The sequence below is a fragment of the Saimiri boliviensis genome, chromosome 11, assembly GCF_048565385.1.
Source record: "Saimiri boliviensis isolate mSaiBol1 chromosome 11, mSaiBol1.pri, whole genome shotgun sequence".
In the NCBI taxonomy this organism is placed as follows: Eukaryota; Metazoa; Chordata; class Mammalia; order Primates; family Cebidae; genus Saimiri; species Saimiri boliviensis.
Genome location: NC_133459.1, coordinates 12,864,315 through 12,886,865, shown reverse-complemented (window position 1 = coordinate 12,886,865; position 22,551 = coordinate 12,864,315). Strand labels below are relative to the sequence as shown.

The following is a 22,551-nucleotide window of genomic DNA, read 5'->3' as shown; positions in this document are numbered from 1 at the left end:
CTTACAGGCAACACAGCTAGTTAGGAAGGTCGTTACACAGTATTTTTCATTATAATTACTTTTACTTACATTCTAGTTACAGAAAACAGTGTTCAGTGGGCACTCAACCAACTCAAGTTTTGGGAAATACTGATGTATATTACCGCTGCCCTATTCAGGTATTGGCTTCCATGGGCCATCAATAATGTTCTATTCATCTCTGCACGTCTGCACAGCTGGTCCTATGGCTGATCTTTGGCAGGTAATCAGGAGTTCAATAAAAAAGGGCTGAGTTAACAAAGACAGCACCATTAATTCAGATGTCAGTAATCTGGAATTGATAATGAAACTTGAGCCAAGCAAAATAATAACAATGTAAAATATGTGACTATTGAATTTACTTAACATGCTTTTAAGCATTTTATAATTTCTGTGCTTCCAGCCACATCTCATCTATTCGTTGGGACAGACATGGCCAGATTTTTAATTGCTCACCCTCCACTGCCTATTAACTGGGTTCACATAAGTGGTAGCTCAAATATCATATCATTGAAGTCGTCTTCCCTGAACACTGCCCCACCCCTAAACTCTATTAAATGTCCCTGCTTGATGATATCCTATCTTCCCGAACTATTCCTTTGTAGCATGAATCAGTTTTTAATTAAAGATTGATTTGAGTGATCATTTGATTATTGATTCTCCTTCACACTAGAATCCAAGCTTCCTGAGCAGAGAGCTTGTATCTACTTTGTTTCCTGATTCCAAGCTCCCAGCATCAGGCTATCATTTAATAAGTGTTCAATAAATATCCGATAGATTACTGAACAAATGGCTTGTGTTTCTAATTTATTTTAAACAATTACCCAATGCAGTTTGTTTTTTTTTTTTTTTTTTTTTTTTTTTTTGAGACGCAGTTTCGCTCTTGTTACCCAGGCTGGAGTGCAATGGCATGATCTCGGCTCACCGCAACCTCCGCCTCCTGGGTTCAGGCAATTCTCCTGCCTCAGCCTCCTGAGTAGCTGGGATTACAGGCACGTGCCACCATGCCCAGCTAATTTTTTGTATTTTTTTTTTAATAGAGACGGGGTTTCACCATGTTGACCAGGATGGTCTCGATCTCTTAACCTCGTGATCCACCCGCCTTGGCCTCCCAAAGTGCTGGGATTACAGGCTTGAGCCACCGCGCCCGGCCCAATGCAGTCTTTTGCAATAATTCAGAATTGTCTTGCCCCCAATTTGCCTGAATAAACAAAGTTTTACCATCTTCCATCAGACAAGACCCTAACAAAGCCATTTAGAAAGTCTTAAGTGTAAGATCTCAGTGGGAAACTGAAAAGCCCCCTTTTACACAGCCTAGTGCCTCAAGTAGGATGGCTGATTCTCCTTACTAAGCCTTTAGCCAAAGTATGAAATAACTGAAGGACAGGCTGTCTGGGAACTCCAGGAACAATGGTTACCACTTCCCTTTTGACTCTGTCCCGTCCTTTTTGTCATACTCAAAAACACGCTATTTCAACCTGAATCACTCAGTTTTTATGCTTCAGGAATAATTTCTGAAGTAGTTCGCTGCACGTCTTCTTGTTCTTTTGTGGCTAAGAGTCCTGGTGTAGAATGTTTCCTTGTTCTGATTCTTCCTCCTTCTATAGCACAGCTCTCCAGGGTGCACGCCATCTACTTCCAAAGTCACTGTGCTGGGATTTCAAAAAACAAAACAAAACAAAAACAACAACAACAGAACACCCACAGAACTAACTGAACTTCTCCATGTTTCCTGTTTGCTGTGCTTTCCAAGAATAAGGTACTTGTGCAGAGTAACTCCACTACCACGCAAATCTTTAGGATGTGAACTCCAGACAGCAACAAGGCACATTTTCCTCCCCGAAATTAGTAAACCCATAAGGTGAAAGGTGACCATTTACTCCAGCCTACACTAACCCAGCCCTAGGTGACCTGGACAGTCTTCTGAATTCTCTCTTTTTGTGTCCCCAGCTCTCACATCCATTCTCCACTCTGCATGGATGTGATATATCTAAAAGGCAAGCTGGCTCCTTAATACTCTTCAATCTACTCATTCTTTTGACAAACATCTAGGACGCACCTGCTGTATACCAGGCACAGGGCTCATGAGAATGCTGTGGTGAACAAGATGGGCAAGGTCCTGCCAGTGTGGAGTTTTCTGTTGCTGTTGGGACAGGAACACATGTCAAAGCACCCTGTTGCCCTCAGGGTGAAATCCAAACCTACTTTAAGAAGCATTCAAAGCCCTTTGGGATGTGGGCCTGCTTGCTTCTTTTTGAGCATTTTCCCCACATATTATTCTAGAACCTTCTGCAGTGTCACATTCAAGGCCACAGCTACTTGCAGCCCATCAGACATACCAAGCTCTCTTCTGCCTGCCTGGCCTATGCTCTCTCTGCCCCTTCTTGTGTCTTCTACTTCCTCTTTTCTCTTCTCTGACCTTTTCCCAAGAATCTCCTATTCATTGTTCTGTTCTTAGCTTACAGGTCAGTAACTCTCTAGAAAGTCTTCCTCAGCACCTCCCTCTCCATTACTCCTCTCCTGTTCTCCTCCCCAGGTGATACAGGGGTCTCTCCTCCACCTTCCACAGCACTCTGCTACAACCTCTGTCATCACAGGCTGTGACCACTGGTTCATAACTGCCCATTGTCTTATCCCTTGTGCATATTCCCCCATTTGCTGGACATGCACAGAGTGAATCTCCTCCCTGACCCTGGTGCTCCCCTCTTGGATCCACTATCCTTCTAGATTTTTCTCTAGAAGAAAAGTTGATACAGCATTTGAGAAACTCATTGACTTGTCAAAGGCCACACTGCTGGTGTGGGAGGAGAAGGGTCTTGACCCCAAGTCTCCAGTCTCCAAATCCAGGATACTATACACCACTGCAGACAGCAAGGAGCTCACATTTAGAAACGTCTAACGAGAATTTGGTTAACTTAAATACAGAGTGACCAAACATCCCAATTTGCCCAACACGGTCCTGGATTATGCCTGTTATTCCAGAATAATTATTCACAACATCTTGTCCTACTTCCGAAAGGGTCCTGCTTGGATGCAAACTTACATAGTTGCTTATTTGTATGGTTAGATCATCTTAGCACATGATCTAACCTCACTCAGCAGATAACCCAAGTGCATTCCTGGAAGGTTGTCTCAGGGCCATCGTCACAGATGTCACAGGTACTTCAGGCTGCTCTAGGGCAGTGAGGCAGAAGAAAAGAAGACAGGGACATTGTCCCCACCCTCAGAAAAATTCAGAGGGAATCTGTTCCCTCTCTGCAAACCCTTAAATTAAACCTTGATCTGAATAAGTGCATTCTGATAGCATGATTCTTAAATGACATCTTTATCATAATGGGAAAATATTCTAGAACCAAATGGAGCATCTGGCCTTACAGCTCTTATTGCAAGTGGGAAAAGTGAAACCCTAACTCGTAAAAGAACTACCCAATCATGGAAATCCAAACTGTTTTAATAGACAGTGGTGAGAAGGCAGGAAGCTTAAAAGAGACTTGCCTACCAAACGTGTCCGAAAAAATAAAAGGTACTGACTTGAGGATAGGCTTCCAAATCTGCCTTTTGCAAATAAATCAGAGGAAAGTAGGGGAAATAGTCCAGGCCGCTGCGACCCAGTTAAGGGATTTAGAGAGTGTTACAAGATGCTTCCTTAAAAACAGACAACACTTAAGGCACTCTGGACCTGAAGGAATCGTAAAATACTGCTTCACAAGTTCCTGTAGCAAAACTTTTCTGAGTTCTTTGCATTGCAGATAGCACACGGCAGAAGGACCACAGTGTCTTAGAATATCTAGATGCGATGGTTAATATTAGGAGTCAATTTGAATGGACTGCAGGAAGCCTAAATAGCTGGTAAAGAATAGTTATTGGGGCCATGCATGGTGGCTCATGCCTGCAATCCCAGCACCTTGGGAGGCTAAGGTGGGTAGATCACAAGGTCAAGAGATCGAGACCATTCTGACCAACATGGTGAAACCATGTCTCTACTAAAAAATACAAAAATTAGCCAGGCATATGGTGTGCACTTGCAGTCCTGGCTACTTGGGAGGCTGAGGCAGAAGAATCACTGGAACCAGGAGATGAAGGCTGCAGTGAGCTGAGATCGTGCCACTGCACTCCAGCCTGTTGTTAGAGCAAGACCCCATCTCAAAAAAAAAAAAAAAAAAAAGAATAGTTACTGAGTGTGTTTATGAGGGTGTTGCCAGAGGAGACTGACATTTGGGGCAGTGGACTGGGAGAAGAAAACCCACCATTAATGTGGGTGGGCACCATCCAATCTGCTGTCAGCGTGGCTAGAACAAAGTAAGCAGAAGGTGGGATGACCCTGTTTGCTGGGTTTTCTGGCTCCCTTCTTCTTCCTATGTTGGAGGCTCCCATCTTTTCCTCTTCTTCTTAAACCTCATACTCCAGGTTCTTTGGCCTTCGGACTCTGGGACTTGCACAGTGGTTTGCCAGGGGCTCTGAGGCCTTCAGCCACAGACAAAAGGCCACACTGTCAGTTTCCCTGGGTTTGAGGCTTTTGAGGCTTTTGGATTTGGACTGAGCCAGTACCAGCTTCTCTTCCCAGCTTGCAGGTGGCCTATTGTGGGACTTCACCTTGTAATCGTGTGGGCCAGTTCTCCCTGATAAACTCCCTTTCACATATGCATATATCCTATCCGTCTATCCCTCTGGAGAACCCTGATTAATACATCATGTTAGAGGAAGGTAATTCTCATTCAACCACAGTCCCTCTCCCTCCTTGTTCTAAACTCCCAGAAGGTTAAAGAGATTGCAAATTCTGTCCTTCCTTCAACCCAAAGCAGTCCTCCGAGGCAGCATCATAGCAATAATTCCAGCATCATCTTATGCTGCTGCCAACTTTAGGCTTCTCCCAGTTCTTTGAATATGCCAAAACCTTCCTTGCCTCAGAGCCTTTGCACATGCTGATCCTGGCTGGAAAGTCCTGTTCACCTCTCACTGCATGCTGCCTCCTTTTCTTCCTGCAAATATATATATATATATATATATATATATATATATATATATATATAATTTTACTCTGTTGCCAGGCTGGAGTGCAGTGGCGAGATCTCGGCTCACTGCAACAGCTGATTCCCTGGTTTAAGCAATTCTCCTGCCTCAGCCTCCAGAATAGCTGGGACTACGGGCACGTGTCACCATGCCTGGCTAATTTTTTTTATTTTTTTAGCAGAGACAGGGTTTCACCATGTTGGCCAGGATGATCTCTATCTCCTGACCTCGTGATCTGCCCACCTTGGACTCCCAAAGTGCTGGGATTATAGGCATGAGCCACAGTGCCCGGCCTCATCCTGCAAACATTAGCTTAAATATAATCTCAGACAGAACTTTTGCGACTATCCTGGCTAAACTAGGTCCCTCCTCCCCTTCCTGTTCTTTATTTTGGCATCCCTAATCACTTCTTCTTCTTCTTGGAATACACCATAGTTTATTTGTTTAACATTACGCTGCCTCTGCAGACCCTAAGCAGTTCCTGAACTACTGAGATAAATGAATCCATGGAGCTTTGATCCACTGGATTGTCATGTCAAGGGCTGCACTTCCCTTATTTACCGTTGCATGCCACCACCGAGCACAGAGCCCAGCACAGAGTGTGCACTTACTAAAGATTTGTTATGTGACTTGGTGTCATGTGGCGATACCAATCGAAGGAGTTTTTTTTTCTTCTTCTTCATATATTTCCCTTTTCCCATGCCCACTGCTCTAGAGAGGCCAATTGCAGAGAACAGAATGGAAGCAGCCATGTGTCTTCCTGGCTTCGATTTTATAAAGACCTCAGTCCTTAGCAGATTCAGGGGCAAAGCAGAGATAGCCTTGCTCCTATACATCATCAAGTCTTTCAAATGCAGAGAACATTTTGCTTAAAGAAAGTTAGAAGAGAAAAAATTGCTCTCAGACTAAAGGTAAAGAAGGAAGGAGGAAGAAGAGAAGGGGTCACTGCAGGGGTCCCTAGAGTCAAGGAATTTGTTCCTTGCTTCTCAGTTAGACCTACAGTATAGTGAGGGAGGGGAAGGGAGGGGCGAGCTAAGGCACAGGTGGGGCATATGGACGAGAATGGGCCCTGCGACATCCCCACTTGGGCATGGAGGGGGCAGATCTGTCCCCAAGCCCCAAAAAGTGTTTAAGAAGGATAACAATTTTTGCCACATTATCAATGGGGAAGTTCTATTGATCATGAGGGAAGCTAAGAGACTAGCTCAAAAGCAAGCAAGTGGCGAAATTGGAACATGAACCCTTGTTCATGATACTCTTAGTCTAGCTCTCCAAACACACCAAAAAACCCAATTGAAGACCTACTATGTGCCAGGCACCGAGTATGTAGCAGAAAAATAAAAACAGCAAAAAATCAAAAATCCTTGCCCTCATGAGGCACACATTCTGGAAGAATTGCTCAGTGGCCTGGCCCACCTCAGCATTTCATTTGAGTTGCCTTTCCAGCCAAAAGGATGAATCCTGACTGCTTATCTGTTCGCTCCTATCAGGGCCTTAGAAACCATGGATTTGCTGGACGGAGAAAAGATGTACATTTCTTAAGCACCTACTATGTGTTAGGCATTGTATGCATCCTCTTCTTTCATGGTTGACCAGATCGGGACCACAGATCAGGCACTTACCGCAGAGTAAACATAACTGGCCCGCACAGGAAGTGAGGCTGTGACCTTGACCACATTCTAAACATCTTCAAAGAAAAGGAGTTCCTAGTTCATGAACTACCAAGAATGCTAAACATACAGGTTTCCTTCTGCAACCAGTTTTAGCTTTAGCAAGTGATGTTTGGTTTTGCTTTGTTTTGTTTTGTTTTGTTGTTTTTGAGATAGAGTCTCGCTCTATCACTCAGGCTGGAGTACAGTGTTGTGATCACCGCTCACTGCAACCTCTGCCTTCTGGGCTCAAGCAATCCTCCTCCCTCAGTCTCCCAAGTAGCTGGGACTACAGGCGTGAGCCAACACATGTGGCCAAGAGAGTGATTTTGAAATCTGAATGTTTTCTGTTTGTTTGTTGTCTACATTTGAAAGACTTGATGGTGTATAGGAGCAAGGCCAGTTTGGGTCTCCTGCTTTGTCTAAAAAGGACCATTTCCAGTCTGGTGTCTCAGGACAAACACAGGCTTCAGAGTCAGATGTGTTCATGTCTCTGATTCTGTCTCACCTGTTGCGTAATCATGAACAAACTACCTCCGAAACTCTCTGTGGTCTCATCGGTGACCCAAGGGTGATGTATTACTTTTCTGTTGCTGCTGTAACAAAAATGCCACAAACTTTCTGGCTTAAAGTAACATAGATTTATTTTCTTGTAATTCTGGAGGTCAAAAGCCTGAAATGAGTCTTGCAGAACTAAAATCAAGAGGTTGGCAGTGCTAGGTCCTTTCTGGAGGCTCCAGAGGAAATCTGTTTTTATGCTTTTTTCCAACTTCTAGAGTTTATCTCACTCCTCATCTTGTGGTCCACATTCCTCCAAGCTCTGCTTCCATCATGACATCTCCTCTGACTGTAATGTTTCTGCCTTCATCATGGAAGAACTCTTGTGACTACATCAGCCTACCAGGTTATCCAGGAGAATCTCCTGATTTCAAGGTTCATAATTTAATCACAGCTGCAGAGCTCGTCTGCCATGTAAAGTAGCATATTCGCAGTTTCTGTGGACATCTTTGAGGGACCGGTATTCTGCCAACCACAGGTGGGCAAAGACCTGGCACAAAGCTGAGGCTCCATGATTCTGAGTTGCCTCCCAGGTAAAAAGGCTTTGGAAAAACTGGATCTTGATGCCAGGGAGGAGGTAGATTACGAGTCACAGAGCAAAGTGCAGAAAGTAGAAATTCAGATTAAGGTGGTAATGAGAGGGGTAGAAGGTAGGCTAGCTTGTTGGGGCAGAAAGACTGGACAGCAAAGGAAACGATTAAGACCCTTGTGGTGGGGTGGGGAGGCTCAATAGCATATTTTGCTCCCAGACATTGAGACATTTAACATTATCTTTTGCAAAATTAAGTCCAGAACACATCCCGGAGGTTGATTTTTCTTTTGCAAACAATAACATTCATTTCCCTTTGCTTTGTGGACTAGAAGAGTAGAGATTCCACGGGGCAGAGGGAGGCTCCCCACACTCTGACTCTTCCTCTTCTTTGCAGAAGAACCGAAAATCTACCTCTTGTGGAACCACAGCCCTGCATGGTTTAGGTTTAAAGGGAACTCTTAGCTGAACCCCTGTCTGATGATCCAGTGGAGGGAGAAGGACTTTCCTGTATGGATGCCTGAGAAACCTCCACACCCACACACGGCTCGGAAACCTTCATGATCCCCACCACCTCCTGGCTCAGAGGAAAGATTTCTTGCTTGGGCAATCAAGGTTTTCTGGAACCTTCCCTGACTTCACAGACCCAATCAACATGCATGTGTCTTATATCCCAAGGCTCCTCAACACATACATCACAGACCCACATCTTCACGCAGTGCAGGTTCTGGGTCTATCCCAAGTCATGTGTCAGAGCCCTTCCCTGTAACAATGATGCCAGCTGCCACTTACATTTACTGAGCACTTACTATGTGCCAGTCAATATTCTGAGTTTATTACAGACATCAACTCACTTAATACTTGTGATAAGCCTGTGAGATAGGTCTAATTTTGTCCCTATTTTACAGATAAGGAAACTGAGGCACCTACAAATTAAATAACTCACTCTGGGTGATACAGTCAATCCTAGACCAGTGGTTCTTAACCAAGGTCAGGTCTCCTTCCTCACCCTTCCAGGGGCATTTTTGGTTATTACAACTATAAGGTGAAGATAAGGACTACTGGTACCTAGTGAGTAGAGGCCACAGATGCTGCTAAACATCCTGTAATGTACAGGACAGACCCCACAGCAAAGAGCTACCTGGCCCAAAACATCAATGGCGCTGAGGTTGAGGCGTCTGCTCTAGAGCCAGGCTTCACATCCAGGCAGGCTTCCTGAACACATCGTATTATAATAATTTGTCTCCTACACTAGCTTATGAGTTTCTCTGAGGCAGACACCACTACTTATACACATTTCTAATTCTCACGCATGACCTGGAACTCAATAAATGTTTGGAAAATAAATGAACCAACCAACCAGCAAATGAACAAATCATCCTGGAAGTGAACTCTTCTTCCTTGAATGACTTATTCTCTTTTCTCCCTTTTGGTCCTTGTCATCTATCTTAATCTATCTTAATTTTCCAGATAAAACTTATCTCCTTTATTAAAGTGGACTATTCCTGGGGCCAAGAATTGAGCTACCCTCATCCTTGCAGTCCCAGCATTTAACCCCCAGGAAAACCTTGGTAAATATTTACTGAGATCGAATGTTTTCCATTTCTTCCTCCTCTTCCCTTTTTTAACTTTCTTCATCCTGTCCTCACCTTTTCATTGTCTCAAATTCAGTCTACCAAAAATTCAAAAGTGGCCTACAGCGTAGGGAGGCTGTGGTGCGGCTGATTACCCATCAGACCTCATGGGCACATGCCAGGGGCTCAACATACTTTCAGGGGCCCACGAAAAGGTTTTTATTTCTTTAATCAGAAGAGCAATGAATATTATAGTATGTAATAATGAAACCAGCCTGATCGCACAGTTGACCTTAGAACAACATAAGTTTGAACTGCATGGGTCCACTTATATGTGAGATTTTTTTTTTTTAACTGTAAATATATTGGAAACTTTCTTGGAGTTTTTGTTTTCAACTTTTAGACAATTTGAAAAAAAAAAACGCACAGACAAACCACTACCCTTAAGACAGAAAAACAACGCCTCCCCTTCTTCCTCTTCAGTCAATTCAACACTAAAACAATGAGGACGAAGAGCTTTATGATGACCCACTTCCACTTCACAAAGAGTCAGGGTATTTTTTCCTCCTTATGCTTCTCTTAGTAACATTTTTTCTCTCGCTTACTTTATTGTAAGAAGGCAGCATACATATATACATATACAAAATACGTGTTAATCAACTATGTTGTTAGTAAGGCTTCCAGGCAATAGTAGGCTAAGTAGTTAAGTTTTTGAGTAATCAAAAGCTATGCATGGATTTCTGACCGTGAAGGAGGTCAGTGCCCCAACCCCTGCATTGTTCAAGGGAAAGCTGTATTCATCTGTGTACCAAAACAGACATAAAACAATTTTTACTGTTTTTTTTTTTTTTTTACTGGAGGATGAGGCCCACAATGGCAAAACTACCCAGGTCCCATGAAGGCTGTAACATAGTTCTGCGTTGTGATCAGAACTTAGAGCCTTCGGATCCTATTTCAATAAGGCCATCGGACAGTTTTCCTCACTGCTGAGCAAAGGGAAATGTCCACTGCCCAGGACACCAACCGTGTTAGCTCTTTATGCTGGGTAACAAGCTGCCAAATACACAGCAGCTCATGACAACACCCACCTATGATTGCACCGTTCTGTAGGTCAGGAGTCCAGGTGTGGCTTAGCTGGGTTCTCCACTCCAGTGTCTCCCTGGGCTGCAATCAAGGTGTCAGCTGGGCTACCACCTCATCGTCTCCTCTGAAAGTTCAACCTGGGAAGGGCTGCTTCCAAGCTCACTCAGGTTGTTGGCAAAATTCAATTTATCACGGTAGTAGAACTACATTTCAGCCAGGCACGGTGGCTCCCACCTAAAATCTCAGCACTTTGAGAGGGTGAGGTGGGTGGACCACCAAGTCAGGAGTTCAAGAGCAACCTGACCAAGATGGTGAAACCCCATCTCTACTAACAATAGAAAAATTAGCCGAGCATGGTGGTGGGCACCTGTAATCCCAGCTACTCAGGGAGGCTGAGGCAGAGAATTGCTTGAACCCGGGAGGTGGAGCTTGCAGTGAACCGAGATCACGCCACTGCACTCCAGCCTGGGCAACAGAGCAAGACTCTGTCTCAAAAAACAAAACAAAACAAAAAATGACATTTCTTGCCACTTGGGTCTGTCCACAGGTTCTCTCACAACGTGGCTGCTTGCTTCTTCAAGGCCACTGGAAGAATGACAGTGACTCTAGGAAGATAGAGTCTTACGTGATGCAATGTGGTCACAGGAGTAAGATCCCACCACCTTTGCCAGGTAACACCACAAAATCATGGGGTGGCATCCCGTCACCTTTGCTGTGTTCCGCTGGCTAGAAGTGAGGCCCAGGTCCTGCCCACACTCGAGGGGCAGGGAACACACAAGGGTACAGGCACCAGAGGCTGGAGGCCTCCTGGGACGTCAACCTAGGCCCTATCTGCCAAGGGCATTCCGTGGAAAACCAAGGGTCTCAGCAACCTCCAGATGGGCACAGGAGCATTTCACTGGCTGTTCATCTGCCTAAAAGCCTGGGCTCTGTTAGAATATGCACATGAATCCCTCCCTGCCTCATTCAAGTCTCTGCTTAAATGTCACTTCTTCAGAAAGGAAAAGGCCTCCCTCTCTCCTTTGTTACTTCACTTTCTCAGTCTCCTTTTCTGCTCTCCAGGGTGGGTGGAACTCGCCAAATGGGCCTCTGTTCCCCTACACATCCCAACCACTCAGGCAGTTGGAGTAGGGCCCAGAGCATCAGACCCCACATAGCACACAGTGCAAGCACATCATCGTCCTGTCAATTTCTCTTGGCTTTTTTTCACCCCAGCACCTTGTCCTTTCTTTAATCACACAGCTTGTCAGCATCACAGGATATGATCTTAATTGTAAACTCCTGTAGGGCATCCTGCATGGCTTGGTGTAGCAGAGGCCACCACCGTACCCTATGAGGTGCAGGATGAACAAATACTTTTCTGCAGATTATTGGATTATCATGGAGCCCAGCAGCTCTTTTGGTTTTTTTTTTTTTTTTTTTTGACATAGTTCTGAAATATTGATGAGATCAGCTGATAGAGAGGGCTCAAAAAGGCTAATCCCTTTGCAAAAAGCAGAATATGTAAACACGTAATTATCACAGCTCCATCTGGCGTTTAGAGTTAGGCCCTGGATGGGTTGAGGGAACTCGGTGCTCTGGCTGACCCCTGGGAGAGCAGGTACAAGGTGTGAGCCAGGTGTCAGTGATGAGGTCAGAAACAGCCTGGGATGTGGGTTCTGAATCAAGGTGTTTATTCTGCAGCAGGGGAGAGGACAGGTACATGAAATCCAAACTGCGGGGTGAAGCAGCTCACACAGGGACCGCTGCCGTGTCCAAAGTTCAGCCTCTATGCTATACCAGCACCTGTCCACAATGAGGATCAGAAAAAGAAGGCTTGGAAGAGCTCCAGAAGATAGCGCAGCCGCGGTAAGTACCAGCATTTGGGGGCGGGGGGGGGAAGGGAGGCGGGGAACAGGATCTGGCTCTGTTGCCCAGGCTGGAGTGAAGTGGCACCATCTTGGCTCATTGCAACCTCTGCCTCCTGGGCTCAAACCAGCCTCCCACCTTGGCTTCCTAAGCAGCCAGGACTACAAGTGCATGCCACCACCAGCAAAATTTCGTACTTTTGGGTTTTTTGTTTGTTTGTTTGTTTGTTTTTTCTTTTTCTTTTTTAATGACCAAAACAAAGCATCTAAAACCGCAGCTTCTGGAAGAACCACTTGTTCTTGCCTGTCTTGTATCTCTCCTCAAACTTGACCTTGGCCTCTCGTCGGGCCTTGCGTTTAAGGGCAGGATCTCTGAAGACATCCTTATTGACGACAGTGTTGTCCAAGGGGATGTCCACAGAGTACCTTGTGGGCATCAGCTGATTGTAGTTATAAACTTTCACAAAAGACTTGATCTTTGACCTCTTGGCGATCTTCTTGCCCATGGCAGCTGTCACTTTGCGGGGCTATCGGTCAATTCCAGCCACCGAAGCATGGCTGGAGGGGCGATCTGAGGTGCCATCATCAATGTTCTTCACGATGACGGCTTTGCGTCCAGAGTAGCGTCCAGCCAGGACAAGCACCACCTTCCCGGGTTTCATGAACTTGCCCATTTCGGCAGCACCCACTCGGGCCTATGGCAAAAAGGCTTTTTTTTTTTTTTTTTTTTTTTATACAACTGACACAAAAGTCCAGTCATTTAATAGCAAATGCCCCTCCCACCCTCACTCCATCACAGCACCCTGAGAATCATGGTCCAACTGTGCGGGAGTGGGCTGTGGAAAGCCAGGGTGAATAGGCGCAGCAGTTAAGGGGCTGGGTGGGCCCCTGCACCTCATGTCACTGGCTCCTGGGAGCACTGAATCAGGCTGGGCAGAGGCCTCTTCTCTACTCAGGCACCAGTAGGGCAGCTCCATCCAAGAGAGGGCCAGGGCTGCCCATTGGCCCAGCCACAGAGCATGAGGGATCAGGGCTGGCTGGAGAAAGAAGTGACTCTGGTCCATCACACTTCGGTCCTCTGGCCTGCCTCTGCCACGCTCAGCTGCTGGGAGCTGGCCTCAGCCCCGAGGGGCCTCCAGCGCTCACTCTGGCCTTGCCTTTTTGGCCTTCTTCTCAGACTTCACTGCCTCATCGTGGGCTTTCCGCTTCTCCGCCAGCTTGTTGGCCTCTCGGATTTTTCGCCTCTTGCCAAACATGATCTTCTGGTACAGGTACTTCTCCCGCTTCTTCATCATCATGATGGCCAAGCGCTTGGCCTCTCTCTCTTCCTCCTGGGCCAGCCGCTGCTTATCCTCCAGCTTCAAGATGCCTGCCGTCACCCTGGGCTTCTTCCCCTCCATCCTCTGCTCCTCCAGGGCTGCCAGCCGGGCCTCCTCCTCCTTTTCTGAACCAGCCTCTGCATCTTCCTCCTCTTCCTCATTTTCTCCCCCATCATCACCATCACGTTCGTTGTCATCGTCCTCTTCATCTTCTTCCGACTCATTCAGGTTTCCTGGGTCCTCTCCCCGCTGCAGAGCCAGTGAAAGAGGCCAGCGTGAACTTTGTCAACCAGAAGCTGGACCGCCTGGGCCTGTCTATGCAGAATCTGGACACCCAGTTTGCAGATGGGGTCATCTTACTCTTGCTGATTGGATAACTTGAAGGCTTCTTCCTGCACTTAAAGGAATTCTATCTCACGCCCAACTCTCCCGCAAGCCCAAGGCAGCTGGGCAGAACTGGCAGAGCAGCTGGGTCTGCGCAGCCTGGTGGACACGTACCGACAGACGGCCTCACCCAGCGGCAGCCTCCTGCGCAGCTACGAGCTTGCTGGTGGGGACCTGGCAGGCCTGCAGGACGCCCTGTCTGACATGGGCCTAGAAGAGGGAGTGAGGCTGCTGAGAGATCCGGAGACCTGAGACAAGCTGCCCAGCACAGAGATGAAGGAAGACAGTGCACACGGGAGCCAGTCAGTGGAGCAGGAGGCAGAGAAGCTGGGCCCACCTCCTGAGCCACCAGGAGGACTCTGCCACGGGCACCGCCAGCCTCAGGTGCACTGACCTGCAGCCCGCCCCCAGCCACCTTCCCAGACCCCCTGTACAGCGTCCCCACCTGTGTCAAATCTTATTTAACACCCCATACCCACCCTCAGATGGGATAAATAAAGGATTCTCATGGGAAGGGGAGGACCCCTCCTTCCCAACTTTAAAAAAAAAAAAAATGTTGTCCAGGCTGTTCTCAAACTCCTGGACAGAAGCGATCCTCCCACCTCAGCCTCCAAAAGTGTTGGGATTACAGGCAGGAGCCTCCACACCTGGCTTAATACTAGCCATGCATAATCGGACTCCTTTTCAGTTGAAGAGAAACAGAGAATTCAATCTCTTGCAGTGCATGATGCAAACACATCACTTCCCAGAAATTTTATCTTGTGCTTTACCCTTAAGAGTAGCAGAAGTGGTAGATGCACAGGAATAAAAAAAGAAAAAAAAAAACGGAAAAGAAAAACCCAGACTCCTTCCTAACCATGCTTTGGACAGGCTCCTCTGAGCAGTATTCTCAGCTAGGGTCCTGTCCTTTAGCCCTGTCCTTGGCCTGTCCAGTTCAGTTTTAGCAAGAGTCCCACTTGATCAGCTTAACAAGACTTCCCCAACCCCTGACATCTAATAAAATTCCTTATCTCCACCCTTGATGTCTGAGTCCTTGGCCTGCCTTTAGTAAAAATCTTTTGAGGTCAGTTCAGCAAGAATTCTATGACCGTTGATGCCTCCCCTGAGAAATTTTCCATCCACTGGCCCCCTCCCTTTATTTCTTGGCTATAAATCTCAGCTGTCTTTGTTGTGCTCAGAGTTGAGCTGTTTTGCCGAACCCTCTCTCCCCTATTGCAGTGGCACTGAATTAAATCTATACTTTTAACTAGTATCTGGCTCAATTTTTCTTAAACAACAAAAACATTTGAGGTCATTTCAACCACATGATGTTTGTTTGTTATAATACATGTTATGGATTCTCCAAATAATGTTCTCAGCCATCTGCTTTGTTCTGAGGATGTGGAAGTGAGCCTAGCTCTTAAGGTTAGAGGGACACTCTCAGAGGATAGGCCTGGCCCTCAGCACTGGCATGCGGACAGGCCTATCCACAAGGCTGGCTGAGAGCTCAGTGGGGGAAGTGGAGGGAGAGAGAGGAGACTGAGAGTTTGGGGAGCTGATATGTTTGGCTCTATGTTCCCACCCAAATCTCACCTTGAATTGTAATCCCCACATGTCTAGAGAGGGAGGTGATGGGATTATGTGGGCAGTTTCCCCCATGCTGTTTTCATGATAGTGAGTGAATTCTCAGGAGATCTGATGGTTTTGTAAATGGTAGTATTTCCTGCACTCTCACATATTCTTTCTCACCTGCCATCATGCAAGGCATGCCTGTGTCCCCTTCTGCCATGATTGTAAGTTTCCTGAGACCACTCCAGCCATGTAGAACTTGAGTCAATTAAACCTCTTTTCCTTATCAATTACCCAGTCTCTGGCAGTTCTTTACAGCAGTGTGAAAACAGACTAACACATTTCATCTGGCCTTTAGGGACGTGCCCAGTGCTTCAAATTATAGTATTCACACACAGGTGTACAGGCATGCCCACACATACATCCACATAAACACTGTGCACATGCACACCCACGAACACAATCCACACACAGATGTGCACATGCATGCCCACAGACATCCAGACACATGTGCACTGCATGCCCACATATATGCACACCCATGTGCACACACATGGCCCACACTTGCATACCTACAAACACACTTTGCACATGTACACACATGTGCCCATGCACATCCACACATACGTGTGCACATACATGCCACCCACATGCACATACATACCCACAAACAGAATCCACATGTGCGCACACACATCCACACATATATGTGCACACACATGAACACACATGTCCCACACACATGTGCACATGCCCACCACAAACACAATCCACACGTGTACACACACATGGACACACACATCCACACAGATGCATGTGCACATGTATGCCCACACATGTGCACACACATGCCCCACACACATGTGCACATGCCTGCCCACAAACACAATCCACACACATACACGTGCATGCCCACACACATCCACATGCATGCAAACACATACATGTGAAAACACAGATGTACACGCTTGCTCACACACATGTGAACATGCATGCCCACAAACAATCCACACATGTGCACATGCATGTCCACACACTTGCAAATACATATGTGCACGTGCATACTCACAATTCACACATGTGCACAGGAATGTTCACCCATCCACACACATACATGTACACACACATGCCCACAAACACATCCACACACAGATGTGCACACACATGCCCACACACGTGCAATGCATGCCCACACCCACACAGACACGTGCCCATGCATGCCCCCATGCACACAGCCCCTCTCCCTTTCTCTCTGCCTAACTTCTCAGGCAAGGCAGGGCCTCCTCCTCCAAGATGCCACAGACCTCACTGGCCAGGTTGAAGTTCCCATCATGTCAGGTCCTCTGGGTGGCACTGTCACAGCTGTGACTGGACATTCGTTTCATGACTCTTTGATCAATATCTGGCTTCTTGTCTATCACGGGAGTTCCCTGAGAGCAAGGGTACTGTCTAGTTTCCCTCACTATCACCCCACTGCCAGACAGAGCTCTGTACACATCAAAGATCTCCATCAACATCAGTTGAGCTAGAGAAAGAAGAACAGAAGGAAAGGAGAGTGGGAGGAAAAGAGGGAGTAAAGGAGGGAAAAGTGAATAAGAAAGGAAGGAAGTGGGGGGAAGCGCACGGAGTGTGGGTACTGAAGTTGAAGACTGGGGCAGAAGCACCCTGGTGATCACAGATGACCTATTATTAGTGGTGGCTGAGAAGGTAGAAAATTTTCCAATAGGCAACAGGTACTCATTGAAAGGTTTTAAACAGGAAGTGGGAGACAATGTGTTCAAATTTAAACAGGCAGTGGGAGACAAGGTGTTCGAATAAGTATTTTAGGCCAGGCACAGTGGCTCACACCAGTAATCCCAGCACTTTAAGAGGCTGAGGTGGGTGGATCACTTAAGGTCAGGAGTTCAAGACCATCCTGGCTAACATGATGAAACCCTGTCGAAATACAAAAATTAGCCAGGCATGGTGGTGGGTGCCTGTAATCCCAGCTACTCGGGAGGCTGAGGCAGGTGAATCACTTGAAACCCAGAGACAGAGGCTGCAGTGAGTCAAGATCACACCACTGCACTTTAGCCTGGGTGACAGAGCAAGACTCTATCTCAAAAAAAAAAAAAAAAATGTGTTTTAGAGACATCGGTTTGGTTGTTGTAACAGCAGGATGCTATTAAAATAGTCCAAACAGGAAAGTATGGAAGCCTGAATTAGGGAAGGATGGTAGGCATGGAGAAGAAGAGATGGATTTAAGAAATACTGAGATACATTTGACTAAAATTGTTGATTGGGACTTGATGAGAAGAATTAGCCAGCATTTACCAAGCACTTCCTCCATGCTGGGTATTATGCTAAAGGTTTGCAAATACAATGCCATTTAATTCTCAAAACTCAACAAGGTAGGTATTTCCCCACCTTTGTTATTGAGAAAAGTAAGGCAGAGAGAGGTTAAGTAATTTGTCCAGATCACACAGCTGGAGATTGGAAAAACTGGCTCCAGACCTAAACCCCTAGCCACTGGGTCAGAGAGACACCCAGATCTCTATGACATAGAATCACACCCAACCCAAATTCTGTGTCCCTTCATGGAGCTTCCAGTCAATGTTTTTAAACTAACTTTCTTCCTTCCTTCCTTCCTTCCTTCCTTCCTTCCTTCCTTCCTTTCTCTCTCTCTCTCTCTCTCTCTCTCTCTCTCTCTCTCTCTCTCTCTCTTCCCCTTGAATCTCACTCTGTCACCCACGTTGGAGTGCAGGGGCACTATCTCAGCTCACTGCAACCTTTGCCTCCCAGGCTCAAACAATTCTCTTGCTTCAACCTCCTGAGTAGCTGGGATTACAGGCATGCACCCCCACAACTGGGTAATTTTTGTATTTTTAGTAGAATGGGGTTTCACCATGTTGGCCAAGCTGGTCTCAAACTCTTGACCTCAAGTGATTCGCCCACCCTGGCCTCCTAAAGTGCTGGGATTACAGGCTGAGTCACCATGCCTAGATTAAACTTTTTCTTTCTAAGCAGCAGAAGTACTGCAAGCAGCTGGGGCAACCAGGTGAGTAGTGGTGCCATTAAAGTGGAAGAGGGATTGCTTTGTAGAAGAGGGATTGCTTGTTTGGAGTGAGGGTGGAGTGTGGAAAGTTCCGTTCTAAAGTGCTATGTTTGAGCAGCCTATGGAAACTTCCAAGGGGTGCTGTTCCATGGGTTCCTGGGTGTCCAAGCAAGAGGTCAAAGAGAACCCAGATCAATATTTGGGAACAAAATGAGGAATAAGTATAAAGGATTAGGCACATGGCTGAGATCAGTGGTTATCAAAAAGATGTGCTTATTAGAGCTCAGAGTTCTATGGAGAAGCTTCAGGAGCCAGCAATAGGAAGTGAGAGGGGGTGTGGGCACCCTTCCCACCCCTACTTCTGCCAGTGAAGAGCACCAGGATTCAGGTAACAGTTCCACTAGTTCTGCTTCTAAACAAAGAGTTTAAAATGGATAGATGGCCAAATGGATGGATGGATGGATGGATAGATAGATGGATGGACAGATAGATGGATGGATGATGGGTGGATGGAAGGATGAACAAACACACAGATGGACAGATGGGTAGACAGACAAAGGACTAAATAAAGTGAACCCACTGGCCAGAGAAGTCTTTGGTTCAAAAGGCTCATAAAGTGCCCCAGGCACCCCAACTGCGATCCAGGTGTACCCAATAAGGTTACAAGATTGCCTTCAGATTGTCTCTCCCTCATAGGCATGAAAATTCTGGCAAAATGTCTTCCTTGGCTAATGTTTGTCCAGGAGTTAATCGGGCAATTCAGAGACTGACGATCATGAAACAAGGGTCTGCTGCCAGGTGACCCTTAGAGAATCAAGAGCCAAGCCCCTGGACCCGATAGTACCTTCTTCCTGGGAAACTCACTGAGTGCAGGTGAGGAAGAGGGCATGGCTGGTCCTGGACCATGTGCGCCTACATCCTGCCCCATAAACCTCCACCATTCAGGGTGATGGCAGTGCAGGGACTGTCTGAGGGTTCACTCATGGGTCTGACCTATGCAGCTGTCTCTGGTAATCTCCCCAAGCAAGTTCCAAGAAGGAGGAAAATGACCTATTTTGCGTCAAAAGCCAGCAAACAAGATGGGATGCTGGAGTGTATTTGGACAGTACACACACCCTTGGGCTTCTTTCATCTTTCTTCTTTTTTATTTCTTTATTTTCATTTTGTTTTGCTTTGCTCTGATAATAAATACATCTGTGTGTACCTATTCCTGCCTAAATTTTGAAAAACAGACATGGATATAAAACCACAAGAGCACAATCCCCTGATGAATCTTCAGATGTATTTTTCCTATTTTTGGCTCCAAGAATGTTTGTTCTGGCTGCATCTGAGATTGGGATTTTCAATTAATTTTTCATTTGGTGAGAGAGAGTGTCATACCGAAAACGATTCTCAGTGAATCTGCAACAGATGCTGTCACTTCAGAGTCATCATTAGGTGAACCACCATCCATGATTCCTATTAATTTTTTTTATCACACTGTTGGTGATTTCCAACTAGATGATGAAAACTAATTTTTTGGAGAATTTGCATTTAAAATGCTTCTCTAGAAGCAGGATTTTCATAGCAAATGGACCTTGTCTGTTCTCTGCATTATGAGGTAAAACTTCCAACCTCTTTTTCAATTATATGTTTCCTCACAGTTACATATCACAGTTTTCTTATATCACACATAACACACTTTTCTCACAGTTTCCATTCATGAGTAGGAAAATCATAGCATTGTGGAAATAGAAGTCTTGGTAGCAGTAGTGGTACTACAGGAGTAGTGGTTATCCATTGTGGACTGTTCACCATTTTCTAGGCACTATGTTAAATCCTTTACACAGTTATTATAGTTCATCTGTTCAATCACAACCCTACTATTACTCATCCCATTTTACAGATAAGGAAACTAAGGCTCAGTGATAAGCAATTTGCAACCTGCCTAAGGAAATGCAAACTAGGAAGTCACAAAGTCTCTAATTTCACACATATACACACCCCACCATGGGTTGGCTCCCTAAGAATCCATCATATTGGAATCAGGGAACATGAATTCTGATTCAGAATCTATCAGTTACCATTGATAATAATTGTATATTTACTATGTGCCGGTCACTGTTTTAAGTGACTTGCAAATATAATATTCATTTGATCCTTACAACTGGCTTACGGAATTTAAGGTTAGAAATCTTGCTCAATTAGCAAATGGTAAAGCTTGGATTTCAGCAAAGTCAATTGAGTTCAGAGTCCGTAGTTTTAACCTCACACCACACTGCTCTTGGTGAATGACGCTGGTGAGTTGCATCTTTCCTTAGACCATTGCCTCTCCATGTATATACTGAAGCCACTGGATACATTTCCTGTTTCATGTCTGTGTTGCAAACTACCCTAACACTTAGTTGCTGAAAGCAACACTTTATTTGGCTCCTGATTTTGTTGAGTCTGGAATTCAGGAAGGGCTCTGCTGGGCAGCTCATCTCTGATCCAGGTAGTATCAGCTGAGGTGGCGAAGGCTGGAAGACCTGCTTCCAAGATGGCTTTGGCATCCATGTAACTGGCCGCTTGGGGCTCCTTGGCCTCTCACTTTTCACATGGCATTTCATCCTCTAGGACCTCCCTGAGTGGCTCAGGGTTCTCATAGTGTGGTGGTCTTGGGGTTGACAGATTTCTTAACATGGCTACTGGTTTTCCCCAGAGTATGTGGTCTAATCTACCCAGGCAGAAGCTGGAAGGCTTTTTCTGACTTAGCCTCAGAAATCTCATAACATCATTTCTGTTACATTTCATGGTCAAGAAGGTCACTAAAGTTAGCTGAGATTCAGGGAGAAGAGAATTTCCTCTCAGCAGGAGGAGTTACAAAGAATTTGCAGGTATCCTTACTCCATGACATTGCCTTAGCTGTAAGTTGAAAGCACATTCATCTACTTCAGTGGCTACACACTTAATGGTGAGAGAGGAGTCTCATTTATAATTCCCACTTTAGAACATTGCCTGGTTTATCTCATATTACTTACCACTCTTAATAATAATAATAAAGCTTCATTCATTGAGCCCTTACAACATGCTAGTCATTCTTATTAACACTTATGTATATATATTAATTCATCTGCTCATCAGCACCCCATAGTAGGTATTATTACTAGAAATATTTCTATTTTACAGAGTAGAATCCAGAAGCACATCAAGATTAAATAACTTGTCCAAGGTCACATGGTTTGGTAGGGAGCAGAACAGTGAGGTTCCATACCCCATATCTTTAATTTACTCACTATACTCTTAACTGCCTGGTAAATTATCATTTGAGGAAAAGGTTCAACTCTTTCTTTTTTAAGAAAATGATTCTAAATGCCACTGAACTAGGTGATCCCTAATGATTCTATTACTTTAGACTTTGACTACCCCAAGAATAAATATAAACCAATAGAAACACAGTATTGCAGAGTGGTTAGGCAAGCAGGTTCTGGAGTCAGATGGCTGGAGATTCAATCTTGATTGGAGGGTGAGGAGACAGAGAGAGAGAGAGAGAGAGAGAGAGAGAGATCACATGAAGCACAGAGAAGAGAAATGTGACTATAAAGAAGTCATTTAGGTGTTTATCCCAGAATAGTCGTCATTTGACTTCAGACGTAGCTGCCATCTGGTCCAACCACATGAGACACAGAGGGGAATGGCCCAGCTGAGTCCAGCCAACCTGCAGAACTAGGCCAGATAACAATACATTGTTGTTTCTCAGCCCCTAGGGCCTGGGTGCTCTGTTACACACTGATATAGAATTGGAACAGTGGCCCTGCTTCTTAGTCCCTATGTCAATCCGGGAAAGTCACCTAAACTTTTTGGACAACAGCTTTTCATCTGTAACATGGTGAAAGTAATGCCTCCCTCAGAGTTGATGTGAAGATTAAAGGGAATAAGGCATGCATAGTACTTTACTTAATACTCCATAAAAGTAAGCATGTACCTTTGAAAAGCCTTTTACATTTATACCCATTGGAATGGTTATATATTTAATTTAA

At 45.5% G+C, this 22,551-nt stretch overlaps 1 protein-coding gene and 1 pseudogene across 2 annotated transcripts in view; both read right to left on the bottom strand.

Moving 5' to 3' along the window:
* KAZN (kazrin, periplakin interacting protein) overlaps positions 1-22,551 on the bottom strand; it is a 1,256,655-nt gene that overhangs the window by 1,088,612 nt on the left and 145,492 nt on the right. The window lies entirely within an intron of this gene.
* LOC101053881 (large ribosomal subunit protein eL27-like) lies at positions 12,489-12,976 on the bottom strand (annotated as a pseudogene).